A 14,292-nucleotide genomic window follows, 5' to 3' on the forward strand; every position below is an offset into this window, starting at 1 on the left:
TTAAGATCTCCGTAGAGACAAGTAACAGATCCTTCACCAAACACATTCCTGCCCGCCCGATGGAGCTAACTGACTAATACAAATTCTCATAAGCCTTTATATTTGCCCACTGAAATTTTAAGTTTACCCATTCAAATTAATTCTAGATCCAGGCCTGCTTCAGAGTGGACACAGCCTATTTGCAGTCACCCTCGCTCCTCTTGCTGCCCCTCTGTCTCCCTCTCTCAGTCTGAGCGAGGCCAAGCTTTTAGTTCCCTTATCATAGCCTCATGAATTATGAAGGGGCCTGGCCAGGACTCTACGGCTGCTCTTCCTTCTCCATCTGACCGAATCGCACACAACAGACCGCCTACACCTCGCCGCCTCCAACACCTTGTACCGAAGACCCCAACCATGAATTATTGAACATATTGTGACCACATTTCTCTACCTCTTCTCCCAAAAAAGTGAATTTCTGACGCACAAAATCCACCAGCCGCCTGCCGAAAGCTCAAACGAAATGGATCACAAGCGCTGCCACACCAAAGAGCCTGTCAAAGAATAAGGTAAGGCAGCGCACGCACTCCAGGGCAAACTTTGACCCAATAAATCCAGAATAGAAAGGAATATGTTATGAGTTATATATACCTTCCAATTTTGAGATGACGCTTTAGCAAATTCAGATGCATTGAATATTAATGAGGGATTGAATAATAAAATTGTTCATAAAATATAAGCAGGGGTATCTGCACTGTTGATTTGCGTAGGTAGATGAGGTGGTGTGTTTTGCAAAGGTATTCAAATAAAGCATGGGTCATATATTGGTGGTTTTCAGATTGGACAATGTGATGATGTCATACTTCCAGATAAGGGGCAAGAGACAGTTCTCTCTGTTGATTACATTGTACATTGTTATGAAATATCTAAAAGGTAAATTTACAAATGTTGAACCTCATCATTTCTATTAGTAAAAAAAAAAAGGTTGTGGGACCACCTTGAGCTTTGATTACTTTGAGAGTCACTCATTCGCTCTGGCATTGTTTCTATAAGCTTCTGCAATGTCACAAGGTTTATTTCCATCCAGTGTTGCATTAATTTTTCACCAAGATCTTGCATTGATGAGGGTAAAGTCTGACCGCTGCACAAAGCCGCCTCCAGCACATCCCAAAGATTCTCAATAGGGTTAAGGTCTGGACTCTGTGGTGGACAATCCATGTGTGAAAATGATGTCTCATGCTCCTGAACCACTCTTTCACGATTTGAGTCCGATGAATCCTGGCATTGTCATCTTGGAATATGCCCGTGCCATCAGGAAAGAAGAAATCCATTGATGGAATAACCTGGTCATTCAGTATATTCAGGTGTCAGCTGACCTCATATACTGTTGCTGAACCTAGATCTGACCAACTGGAGGAGGCTCGTACCTATATGCTTAGTTAAATCAAGTGGCAACTTTTTTTTAGCCAGGCAGTGTAAATGGACATAGCTAACCTGACTTGCTAACTGCCTCATTCCAAATAAGAAGTGATCATGGGTGTGCTTCCAACTCCATCGACTCTGGCTCCAATTCTCTTTACATTAGAAAACTCGCCCTTTCCATGAATTCCAGGCTTGTCATTTTGATCTTAAAATTTTCATATTGACCCCGTACATGATCCTGGTATATCTTTTTCACTATTGTGTCGTCTAAACTTCTTGCCTTCAGCCTCAAATTTCTGTCAACAGGCCTGATGCTAACCGTGCAATTTACGGATTACCTGACAATACAATGATTTATAATTAGATGCAGATAGCACACAGTGGACATATTTTGACTTCAAGAGCTGCTTATATAATATATGTATACTGGGGCAAGACACAATTTTGCTCAAATACATGGGAAAAATTGGATACAGGGCCTTTAACTAAAATAAAAATGTAAAAAATATATAAAAAAGTAGGCAAGATTTTTTAGTGAAATGGCTGCGCTTTAACTCAAGGTCTAAACCAGATCCTGGAGTGTCTTTCGTTTTGGGACAGTGACTTGTATTCCCATCAGTGCTATCTTATTTACATGCTTTTGCAATCGCTATCGTTTTCATTAGGCTGTGTGCTCTGCTGCTCCGTCGCTAATGTTTAATCCTCTGTCTCGGCTCGTGGCTCATTGCACATTCACAACCTGTTTTTGCCTCCTTCCCAATGATACCTGCATTAAACAGCCCGCGTGTTGACTCCGCTCGCTAATACCTATAGCTGCTGTAGACGAGACTGCAGTAATTACACAGGAGAAGGCTGATGGAGCTCCACAGGCTAGGAATTGTAATATGTTATTAGGCTCAAAGCTTGGGAGTGCGTTTGACAGGTTAGACTACACATTTCATTCAAACATAGCTAACATGAATACTACAACTAATAATTTTGCCCAGTTGTTTAAACTCTAAAGCCGGGTGTCATGATTTTTGGATGTCACGCTTCAGAACATGAGGAATTTAGATCATACAACACAGTAGACTAGGTAGTAGGCAGTAGCTCTGAGTGTTTGTCCACTGATTCGAGGGTTGGCGGCTCGAATCCTGCTCCCGACGTAAAAATCAGTGGTTGGCAGTGTGATTCCAGCTTCCACAGATGAATGCTGTTGGTGTACACTAGTGATATATGCTAGTGCTGTTCATCACGTTTGTAAAAATTAGTAAACGTAAGGGAATCGGAGAGAGATAGTCCCGTTCATGGCTGAGCTCTTCTGACGACAGCTTGTGTTTGCTGTTGACCACAAAGATTGATCATAGACAAAGCGAGAAGAGGACTCCAAACAACGTCTTTGGTTGTACGACGGTTCTAAGCTTATCTTTGTCCCGGTCTCACTGTGAGACCAAAGACCCATGACTTTCCTCTACAATTCAAGATTTTCCCACGATCAGAAAGCTTTAGTCGCACATAGCCAAAATCGTGCAGTGGACACCCAGCTGAAGTCAAGGTGATTAAAAGATGGAGATCAAATGGCAATTACTTCAGTTTTGGAGTCACTGAATATGAGGTAGTTGCTGGCCAACCAAGAGACCAGGGGAGGTTAGCCAGAGTGCGGAGCTTATAGTCCAAATAGATCTCAGTGGAAAAGTGAACGAATACTTAACATTTTGGTACTTTATGTAAATGTTTAAAAATACCACTGTTGCCCCAAGCTACGCAGATGTCCATTGGTGCTGTGTTAGGGATTCAGAGGATTTAAACCAGTTTCAAACCAATCTAAATACAACGTGAACATTGCGTCAGCAGTGAAAGAAATTTTACGATAATTTTCAACAACATTCAAGAGTTTCAGGCGTAAGGATGTCTTTCTCATTTGAAGGATTTGGCATGGCAATGGTCCACAATTATTACGGAATTCAAACCAAACTGTTAAATCTTTTGAACAGAGAAAGGTCCTTTCAAAAATCGTTCAAATCAAGGATTTTTCGAAAACCCATCAGTAACGTAGCTTATTTCAATATAAATATTAAATAATTGCTCTCATGGCCTTTGCAGTTTGAGTAGTTCTTTTATAGAGACATTAATGTGTTTGTCCTCCTTTGGGTTTAATTTCTCATTTTAAATTACTTGATCTAAGGTTTAGTCCAGGGCTGGGGAACAAATGGCTCGCAAGGCAGATATGGCTCTTTTGATGACTGCATCTGGCTCTCAGATAAATCTTAGCTGACATTCGTTAACACAATAAGAAATTAATAAATCCACTGTTATTCAAGTAAAGCATTACAGAAATCACAGTGTTAAAAATAAAAAATAAAAAAATAAAAAATCCATACATTAATTTTTTACCGCACCTGTTCAGGGTTGCGCTGGAGACAATCACATCTGTCCTTCAGGGTACAGGAGCGTCCGACAACTGTTTGTATTGGATTATATGCAGTAGCCTACATGAGTCATTGTGAGGTAAAGAAGTAAACTTCCCGCCATTGATGATGAAGATACATTTCCATTGATGATGAAGATACATTTGAACACGAATGGACAGAGGAATTCGCCTTTGTGGAGAGAGCAGGGACCATGGTGTGTCTAGTATGCAATGATAAAATTTCGTTGCTGAAACGGTCAAATATAAAGCGACACTTCGACACACACCATGCCACATTTGCATCGAAATATCCAGCGGGGGACAGCAGGAAGAAGGCCTGCCAAGAGTTTATAAACAAGCCAGTCAGCAGCAACTCCGTGTATGGACCCAACAAGGTGACGAGAATTCGGCTAAGCTTTGCTGGCAAGTTTGCCAAAACATTCATGCTTGATGAGGCTAATGAACTTTTTTTTGACTTTACAAGATAAGATAAGATAATCGACGAATAAACGAATAAAAGACATGTAGGCAAGCAAACACAAGTGAACAAATGAAAAAAAAGTTTAACCCGCAGAACAGCTGATTGTCACATACCACACACTGCAGTGTGAGTATTGACGTATTGATCCTGTACCTACATATGCATGAGAGCAATCGTTCTCACATTTAACAGATCATCTCACGTTTAACAGATGAAAGTCTCAACGCCTGCATGAAGCTTAACCTTACCATGTATCAACCAGACTACAAAGCCTTCAGCAAAACCATGAAGCACCAGAAGTCGCATTAATGGTAAGAAGTATTTTATGTATTAGATAGCTTCAGTATCACAACGTTACCAAAAAAAAAAAAAAAAAAAAGCATACATTCAAAGACTTCTTATACTGTAAAATTGTGGGTCTTGTTTGAAAATTTACCCATTTAGTTGTATTCAGAGCTAATTCAGAACTAATAATTTCGTATGGCTCTCACAGAAATGCATTTTAAAATATGTGACTTTTTTGGCTCTCACAGTTAAAAAGGTTCCTGACCCCTGGTTTAGTCTCATTTTAGACCTGGTTTAGTCTTATGTAAGCCTGATATATAGGCCTGTCAGTATATGAAAGCTGGAACAATATATTTTGTGGCTCAATATTTATCGCAGGTACTTTTTCTTTGCAAAATTGGGGCGATTTTGGGCAACTTGAGCTGTAGAGGGTTGAAATAGTAACTTCTGTGGCTAATTATTGCTTTATTCGGTCGTTTATTTTTCGCAACTCAGGCCTTTTAATGATACTGCCTGTGTAAAAAATAGTTTTATTGGGATTCTCAGTGGCATAAATTTGTTTCAATATTATCATTTATTGCAGTATATCTCTATAGCAATGTATCATTCTTCAAAATTTGTTTTTGTGACAGGCGTACTGATATAGTCTGGTTTTGGATCTAGTGGTACTCGTAAAGCCAAATGTTATTTTAGGTGGTACTAGGCGAAAAGTTTGAGAACCAATGCTACACCTCTCACAATATTTCTAATACATTCAAACCCACGTAATTTCCTCTTAAGGCTAAAATAACACAACTATCCAATGATTTCTTGTCTTATATGTATGCATTTTTCCTCCTTTTACAACGACATCAAACTGCAACTGTCACTCGATATCTTCTCATATAGCACTCAGTCTTTGATCAGGGTCCAGTCTGAACCAATAATCGATACAGGACCCCGCGTCTCCGCCTGCTGAATGTTTAATATCTGTTAATTGTGCATGTCAGAAAAGTATCTTTGATCAATGTCTTCTCCATGATCGCTTGAATCACTCCATAGTATTGCATTGCTCGTGTGTAACCTGTTTTTGATGTCACTGGAGAGGTTTAATCATATTTTTATATTATGTGAAAATGAGAGAGGAAGCTAATGGAAAATAAATAGGACCCTGAATGAGCCGAGTTGAGTGGATTCAGCAAAATGAATACACCCTTTATTAGTTTTGCTCGTATTACTTTTCGTGGACTTTGGGAAACTCTGCGGAGAATATATTAGTGATGTACTGGTGTTTTGACGTGGGCAGGTTTTGAGAGAATTTTAATTTAACCATTGAGATGAAAGGTCAGAAGTCACTATAGAAGATTATTTAGCATGCAATTAACAAGTATAGTAAGTATCTGATGTGGTTAAAGTTGCACGATGTAACGTTTATGGTAGGGTCCGCACATGCTTGTCTCCATGGAAGCCTTATCATTTGTTTGGAATGTTCCACAATATGCTAGTACATTGCTTTAGCTTGCATTTATTCAGTTTTAATCACAAAAAAAAAAAAAAGATGACTTGTAGTTTCATCTTGTTGCATTACCTGCTTGGAGATAGATACGTTTCATGTCATAATGTGTAAGATTCCAGGCTAAAGCATCAATATTTCTATGCAGACAAAAATTACATAGTAAAACATAATTTTACCAATACACTCACAATTTTGCAAGTCCGCTGTGTACTGTCTGCATCTAATTATAAGTCGTTGTATTGTCCGATAATCAGGAAGTATGCAGTTACTTGTTGTTATCAAAACAACAAAACTCCACTCCGGTCTCTGAGAGTTGTGAAAAGTGCTTATAAATTCATTGAGGTGAATAATACATAATGCATAAGGTAACAGAGGAATAATTTTGGACCAAACCGTTTATAATGAACTAGTTCTGTTTTTCACGTTTTTTAAGACATAAAACCAGGTACTGCTCTTATAAGAATATACATTGCTCCTCTGAATAGACCCAGACAGTGTGTTATGTCAGATATAATCACACTGCATTATCCATGTTCATTAAGGAGACTAATTGAATGTTGAACACTATCCCTTAACAATCCAAATCACATTCAGTATAAAGCTACAGGTCAGTCTGATTAACTTCTTCCTCGCCGCTAATTAAAAGCAAGAAAGCCACGCGCCGTAATTAGCAAATCACAATAAATACTCAAGGGTTACTCGGGGCGACAGAGGCGGAGCTAAGGACATAAGAGAGGTGGGGGAGGGTGGGTTGTTTATGGAGCAAACAGGGACAAGTTCACAGGTAAGGTAAGGTAGTAGAGTGAGGAAGTTAATCTTAAATGTGTTAACCACATCATATTGTTTTTAGTCTTTTTAAAGATAAAAGTTCAGTTAAGGTTCATACAGATACAAATTACTCAAAGTTTTAAAAAGGCTTGTATCTAACTTTAGTTTCTTTTAGTTGAGTTTCAGTATAACAGCAATTATTTGTGGCGAAAAATCTGAATTCTGATAAGGTAAAAGCGTTGATTCTCATGCACAAATATTGATACTTAAAAAAAAACCCAGCCAAAACTGTTATCCAGCACACTTAGCATTAGCACCCAGCCATATGCCTCTGCTACTGTCAGAGGAAATGCATTGGCTATCATTCGTAACGTCAGAGAAATGACACTTAGCCATGACTACACAATGTCAGGCAACTGGTAATGGGGCCATTTGACAAAAGTTCACCTCTCCACAAACAAGGAGTAAAAAATGAGTTAAAACAGACAAACCAGATAGTCCCATTTAAACACACAAGGACGTTGGATTGGCTTGGCGTAATCTCTTTTTATTAGCACAATCCATTTAATTAGAGACAGAGGTAAGTGAGAGAATAATGAGCTAATCATTCAGTGACTCAATTGTCTTAGAGAGATGGCAAAAGCATCCAATATATTTACACAGGAAGTGCAAGAAGCATTTATTGTGTTAATACCAACATCTGTATTATGACATTATGGCTACATACAAAAATGCATTTATATACAGTAAATGCAATGCTTGTGATTGGATGTTTCCCAAAAATGGTAATATGGCCAGCAGGAAGAATTCTAGTAGTATTTATGAGGTCATGAACTGGCTCCTGTAGTTGTAATCTGGCTGCGGTTAACCAGTGGTTCAGACCAATCATACGACATTGTGGTTTAGGAGGAAGCCAAAGGTGAAGCACCAAATGAACCAAAACAAACATGCTAATGCCGAGCAATACTTTAGACAATTTCTCTGGAAATTCAGGCAATTTTGATTTTTAGTACGTTATGCATTTGTGGAGGGAAAGATGCCTGTGTTTTACTCAAAACTGGATTCAACAAAAGTTAGATTTCTTGTCTTGTTCCTCTGTTGTGACGCTTCGATCAATCTGCTTCAAATATTTGTCATGACATCCCGTCTTTTCTCAACCACTTTGAGCGAGAGCTGTTCCAGATTGTGATGTACAACTCAATTCAGAGTACTGCACAGATCACTATGGAATTAACAAGATTACGCAATTTGTAAAACATATGAAATCATTAAAGTTATACTTTTATGTTCTAATGCATCCACACATTTGAGGAATCCTGCATATTTACCCTGGAAAATACTCAAGTCAAATCTTGATGTCAGTGGGTTGAAATGTACAATTGCTTTATGAATTTAATTGTTTGTTGGTTCTTAAGAATCCACAGCCTATTGTTAACATATTCTTCAACATTTTCCCTTTCACACAATGCACTGTACTGCTGCATACATACTTCTCATTGTCTCTTAAGCTTGAACAGTAGAACAAAGAGTACCAGCCTTTGTGGACAGACGTAACACCATGACGGCACAAATATGGACGGACTCATTCTCTTTCATATCAGAGGTCATCGCCATCGCCTGCCCTTGCCTGCTCGCCATCAATCTGCTCCTCTGGTGCCCACGTGCTTGCACACAAAAACCTTGCTAGTGTTTAGGGCTTACAGACAGAAAACAAAGATTTGGAAGAGCAAGATGGCGCCAGGGTGTTTGGCTGGTTGTCTGTCGCTGCCAGCTTTTATCGTGTTTTCATAATTTCTGATGCTGCTCTGACAATATGACAAACTCTCTAATAGTGTAAAATTGAAAGACACTGTTGGATTTTCAACCTCCTGCATGCAATTTTGTGCACAACACGCAGAATGGGCAATAGAACAGTAACTCCATTGCTATCGGGTATCTCAGCACACCTTTTACGCATACCTGTGGCACCAGTCAGAAAACGATTTTTGGCCATGCGTGTCCTGGCAGTAGGCTAATCCTGCTTGGCGCGTGAATCTGTGTGAGGGAGACGTGCATGGCTGTGAGTGAGTCCAGTGCCATTCGGAGCTGCTACCACCAGATTTTTGCTTTCTGAAGTCGCTGCACACATGGGCCGAGGTGGAGGAGTACCTACTGTTTACGGGAGTCCGTACAAGTTTACATGAGCTGGTTTTCCCTAGCCTCAGAAAAACCTATGGCTAAAGACTATTTGGGCCTCATTGACCCTTTTGCTTTAGTTCAGCCAGGTCTGAACCCTGGACAATGATGAAACCAGGGCATTGAGGTGTGAATGCTACAAGGCTGAAAAAGGACAATTTGCAGGTATCTTTTCAAATCTTAGGAGACTGTTGGCATCTTGAGCAATCCACCATAAAAGAAGTAAAAAGAAAGTTCTTTGCTAATATTATTCTATCCAATTGCCACAAGCCTTGTGTGTTGTACAAATGAACTGAATCAATTCTCAGTCTCAGTAAGTTTTGAGGTCCCTTTTTTTGTGAAAGTTTTTTGAAATTCTTTATTGGCAAGTTTACGGAGACTAGGGCCTACACTTCCCACTTTTGACCTATCGGCCCCTCCCACCTCTTCTGCTGTTTTTCATCTGTTTGAGCCTGTCTCCCTCTCCAGCTACAGGAGGTGGTGGGTCACCTAAATCCCTCTAGGAAATGTACCGCAAACCTGAAATGGTGAAACTGTGGTTTTAAATGGATCCAGATCTTAAGCTTGAAGGCCAAATTTCTTTAGTCGTCAGGTTAGTTTCTTCAGCCTGCTACAACTGGTCAAAATAAAGCACAGTAGAAACAGTAATCCATGCCTTTGTAACCACCCGGCTAGATAACTGTAATGGTAATGTCCATTGCTCAACTGCAGCTTGTCCAAAATGTGGCTGCACGTCTTTTAACTGGCACTCGAAAATTTTAGCTCATCATCACAGTTTTATCCTCCGTTCACTGGCTTCCCGTGCACTTTAGGATCCATTTTAAACATTTTTAATCTGTTTTTAAGTGTTTGAATGGTGCTGTCCCGCTGTACCTGTCTGAGGTCCTCCATCCGAGCCAAAGACCAGAAGAGTTTGTGATAGCGGCACCAAAATTGTAGAATGAGCTGCCTTTGCATGCAGGCCTCTTCTGTACCTGTTTTTAAATCACTTTTGAAAATTGCTTATTTGCATTGGCTTTTGACACATTTTGTGATGTTGACATATTTATTTAGATTCTATACTGTTTGAAATTGTTGACATTGTTTTGTCTTGGTTGTTTTTAAAGTGCATTATAGGTAAAGTTGCATTGCTGTTACAGTTACATGTGTTTAGGGCAGTGCAAATGCAGAACCATACTTCCACTGTATAATGTAGGATGCTGTTGGGAAACGTCGCCTGAGAAGAGGAACAAGTTGGATAAGGATGTTTTTGCATGGATATAAAATAAAGTGCTTTGAGGCAGTGCAACATAATTTGTATGCATAAACTGGTACATCTCTTAATGAAGTATATTTGGAAAATATGTGCTTGATTGAAAAAAGAAAAAATCTAAAAAAAAAAAAAACTACACTATAAAAAATCTAATTAAAGGTACAGACTGGCCAAATTGTGACTGCTAATTTGCACTCACACACCATATTTTAAAGGCCCCATATTACGCTTTTGTCTGATCTATGTTATAACATTGTTTCCTCATCACAAACATACCTAGTTTCATTTTGTTTCATTCACACATGTTTAACACACAAGCCCTGCATATTTAGGCTGAGGTCTTCTCTCAAACAAAAAACACTCTCAGGTGGAACACTTTGTGATGCCATGTGGTAATACAGGAAGTGCTCCACTGTGTTTTCAAACTCATCATTGCAGCCCTGGAATTGCCAATCTCTACTGAACTGAAGGTAAAACGTAGCTGTTGAGAGCATTTTGAGCTTTGGAGGTGCAGACCGACTAATAATAAAGGATTACTCAAACATGTGTGAATGAAACAAAACACAACTCCAAGTATTTTTGAGGAGGTAACATTATAACATGGGTTCAAGCTCAAATTAGTCAGTTTTGTGTAATATAAAACCTTTAAGAAAGTAGATGTTACCAAAGTGTCTTACCAAAGGGCAAATCGACAGCAGGCACTAGTTTGAGCCAAAACATGATGGTGCTAGACTCTGAGGGACCTCAGGGATTGGTCTCCTGCTGGTGCCCAGTCAGAACTAAATTTCAATTTCAACAGTCTTTCTGAAGACATGAGAAAAAACTAGTCTTTGCTTGTTCAAATCCAGGCTCAAAATGGCCCTGATTTGTTAATTTTCAATAACATGTTTAAAAACGTTCTACAGACTATTTTGCGGTAATTATCATTTTAACACAGCTCTTTAAATTGGATGCATAACAAAATGTGCTCTATTTGTCTCGCCATAATTGCACCTCAGCATTTGTGTTTGAGGGTTAATGTCAACAACGAGCCACGGTTGCCAAGCTTCAACAACCAAACCTGTGAATGTACACTATGGCTGTATTTTCCAGTGTATTTATGAAAGCTTCTTCAGTGACACAGTGCCGCCCCCTCCTCGCACTCTTTAGGAATTATTCCAAACTTAACACATTTTACAAGAAAAACAGCTCTGGTCCAACCCGCAAACAACATTTTTCATCCATGGCAGCTCTTCAAAAAGCCGCCCTATTCGACTTGGCAAACTGAGCACTGCCACCCCATAGTGAAGGAATCTGGATATAATAACGAAAAATATGTAGCCAAACCTCCTTGTCAAAGCCTCATCTCATCAGATCTTAGAAGCTAAACAGGGCTGGGCCTGGTTAGTACTTGGATGGAAGACCAGGTACCACAGTGGGAGGCTAGTCGCAAAAAACGTTGTTTTCCCTCTAGGAAAGACTCATTACTCACCTTGCCTAGTATCAGTGTGGTCTGTGGTGGTGGTCAGAGGGGCTGATGGTGCAGATTGACAGCCTCAATACTAATATAGCCAGCTGTTCCTAAATTAATATGTTACAACCCAGCATGGTGAATTAATAATGTATAATAATAGTAGTAGTAGTAGTAATATATAGTAACAATAGTAAAAGTGTAACAACTCAGTTCAAGGCATTTTAATGAATTACCTTTTTGCAGCGTGCATTGGCATTAAAAGCACGCTTCTCCATTGATATAGTTTATGTATTGGGGCCTTGTTGCCTGGAGCACTTGTGCATTTGGCTCATTTCAAGTCACAGTTACAGCAGTGAGTCCAGCGGCTCTGAGCAGCTCATTAACTGGGCAAGAGTTTCAGGAAGCTGTCACTGCACCACATAAGAAATCAAAATCTCATTTCAGGCACTGTAACTTTGATCCATAACCGTGATAGATTTAGCCGTGCTATCATCTACCACTTGTAAGATTTTTTTTTTTTTTTACACTGTGGCCGGGTTGGAATTAGCTAATGATCCGACGGCAAACTAAATATGAGATTTTTTCAGCATTGTGTTATGTTTTTATTCAAATGCAAATAGCTTCCCTTTGACAGCGTTCGTAACATTAATGGTCACTTTGGTGGTAAACAGTTGTGGAAAATGCCAAACATTATTTTTCGAGCTATATTTTCACATAATAATCCTGAATATATATTAAAGCATTTTCACTTTAGAGCGAAAATGGTAAACCACAATATAACCCCAACTGTGTTTTATTATTTCATATTTTTGTGCAAATGGGGCAGAATATAGTTAGAACAAAGATACTATTTTTGATCAATGAACAACAATGGCGCTGCAGTGTAAGAGACGTTGTTCTATAGTGAATCCTGTTGTTGTGTTCTTGGGCAAGACACATCACCCAGCTAATGTGAATATAGTATAGTTTGTACTGTAGGTGCAGGTTAACTTGAGTATATGGAAATGTGACTAGCAATGTTTTAACCTAATTTGTAACCTACAGTAATTCAATCAGTTTTAATGTCCCTTCTGGGCTGCTGTAGCTGTTCATAAGGATGAGGAAGGGATAAAAATATTGTAGATGATGCTACATGCTAAAACTAATTTGTATTTTTGCTTTTTTTCTGGTATTTCATATTTCACTATAACCTATGCAGATCCTAATTTCAGATTTTATTACCGGTAATTACACAACCTCTATATTGATCTAAAAAAAAACAAACCTTAAAACCCCGAATTTGAATGTAACAAATCTGCCAAGCTGCTAGCTCCTCCCTCCAGATAGATATAAGGCAGTGCCCATGAGCAATCTGACCAGAACTGAAGAAGCAGATTGGATGAGCAGCGAAACGTCTTCACTCCTATAACGTTTTGTCCAGTTAACAAATTTTATATTTTTCTTTTTCCCCTTTCTTTGCATACAGTCCTCAGCCAGGGTTGTGCACTTTCCCAAACCAAACCTTTCATCAAGCAAACAAGCAGGGAGCAAGCGGGAATTCTATTTATATTCGTGTTGTATCTAAAACACATTTAAAACAGGCACACACACTCATTAAAGAGTTGTGTTTTTCATTGGTTATGTTTAGAGTGTAGTTCTGCTGTTGGATTGTTTTAATCTGCTTTACACAATTTGATGAGGTTTTCCAACAAATGCAAAGTTTTTAGTTAGTTCTTATGGGATTGTTAATTATATTTTGGCAAATAAAACATTGTCTACTGGCAAATTTTTAGTGGAACCCAGTTCTGCAATGTGGAAATGTTATGGCCCTCAGGGAAATTTAATTGGCGACCCCTGTACTAGACCCACTGACTTCCAAAACTGCATCACTGGCCCTCTGCTGCTAGTCACACCTCAGAATCAGAATCAGAATCAGAAGACTTTTATTGCCATAGTCTGTGAACACAGTTCACAAACTAGGAACTCTAGTTCCTAGTTTGCTACCTCTAGTAGCGTTCACTGTAGCAGGCAGCATATTTTCATGAATGTTTTTGTTGTTGAAAATTTGCATTTCTGACCAGAAGTCTGATTCTTTTAAATAACAAGAAGAGGAGGTAGGGGATAGGTGAAAACAAAGCTTTTCTGGGCGCTTGACCATCGAATGCAGGACAATACAGCATTAGTGAAACATGCATAAATCAATTGAAACACATCCTAGACTATGCTAATGCTGAGAAAACATTGTTAAAACATGGTTAAAGATAATAAAAGTTACTTTAAAATAATATGTCCTCTTTGACCTGCCTTTAAAGTGCTAAATGCTTTATGACAAGACGCTCAGAAGTAGCCATTTTTATACCGCTAAAACCTTGACCAAATCAAAAGAGAGCTTGTTTTGTAATCTGTTAAAACACTGTTTGAAGCAATATCTGTTGAGAAGTGAAATAAAGACCAATTTAATCTAATACCTTGAGCTAATATGGCTCATCTTTAATTGGTTCTTTTCAATTCCTCAATGGTTATTTTTGCAAGGATTTCAAGCACTGTTGGACGCCTCTGAAGTGGATTCATAAAACATTCAGTACATATTTGAGAAAATCTGCCTGCTCTGACTAAG

At 38.9% G+C, this 14,292-nt stretch overlaps 1 protein-coding gene across 1 annotated transcript in view; it reads right to left on the bottom strand.

Annotated features, from left to right (window-relative positions):
* Window positions 1-14,292, bottom strand: part of LOC117382974 (adhesion G protein-coupled receptor A3) — a 368,539-nt gene that overhangs the window by 190,577 nt on the left and 163,670 nt on the right. The gene's annotated exons all lie outside the window — the stretch shown is intronic.

This window comes from Periophthalmus magnuspinnatus, chromosome 15 (assembly GCF_009829125.3).
Source record: "Periophthalmus magnuspinnatus isolate fPerMag1 chromosome 15, fPerMag1.2.pri, whole genome shotgun sequence".
Taxonomy (NCBI): Eukaryota; Metazoa; Chordata; class Actinopteri; order Gobiiformes; family Gobiidae; genus Periophthalmus; species Periophthalmus magnuspinnatus.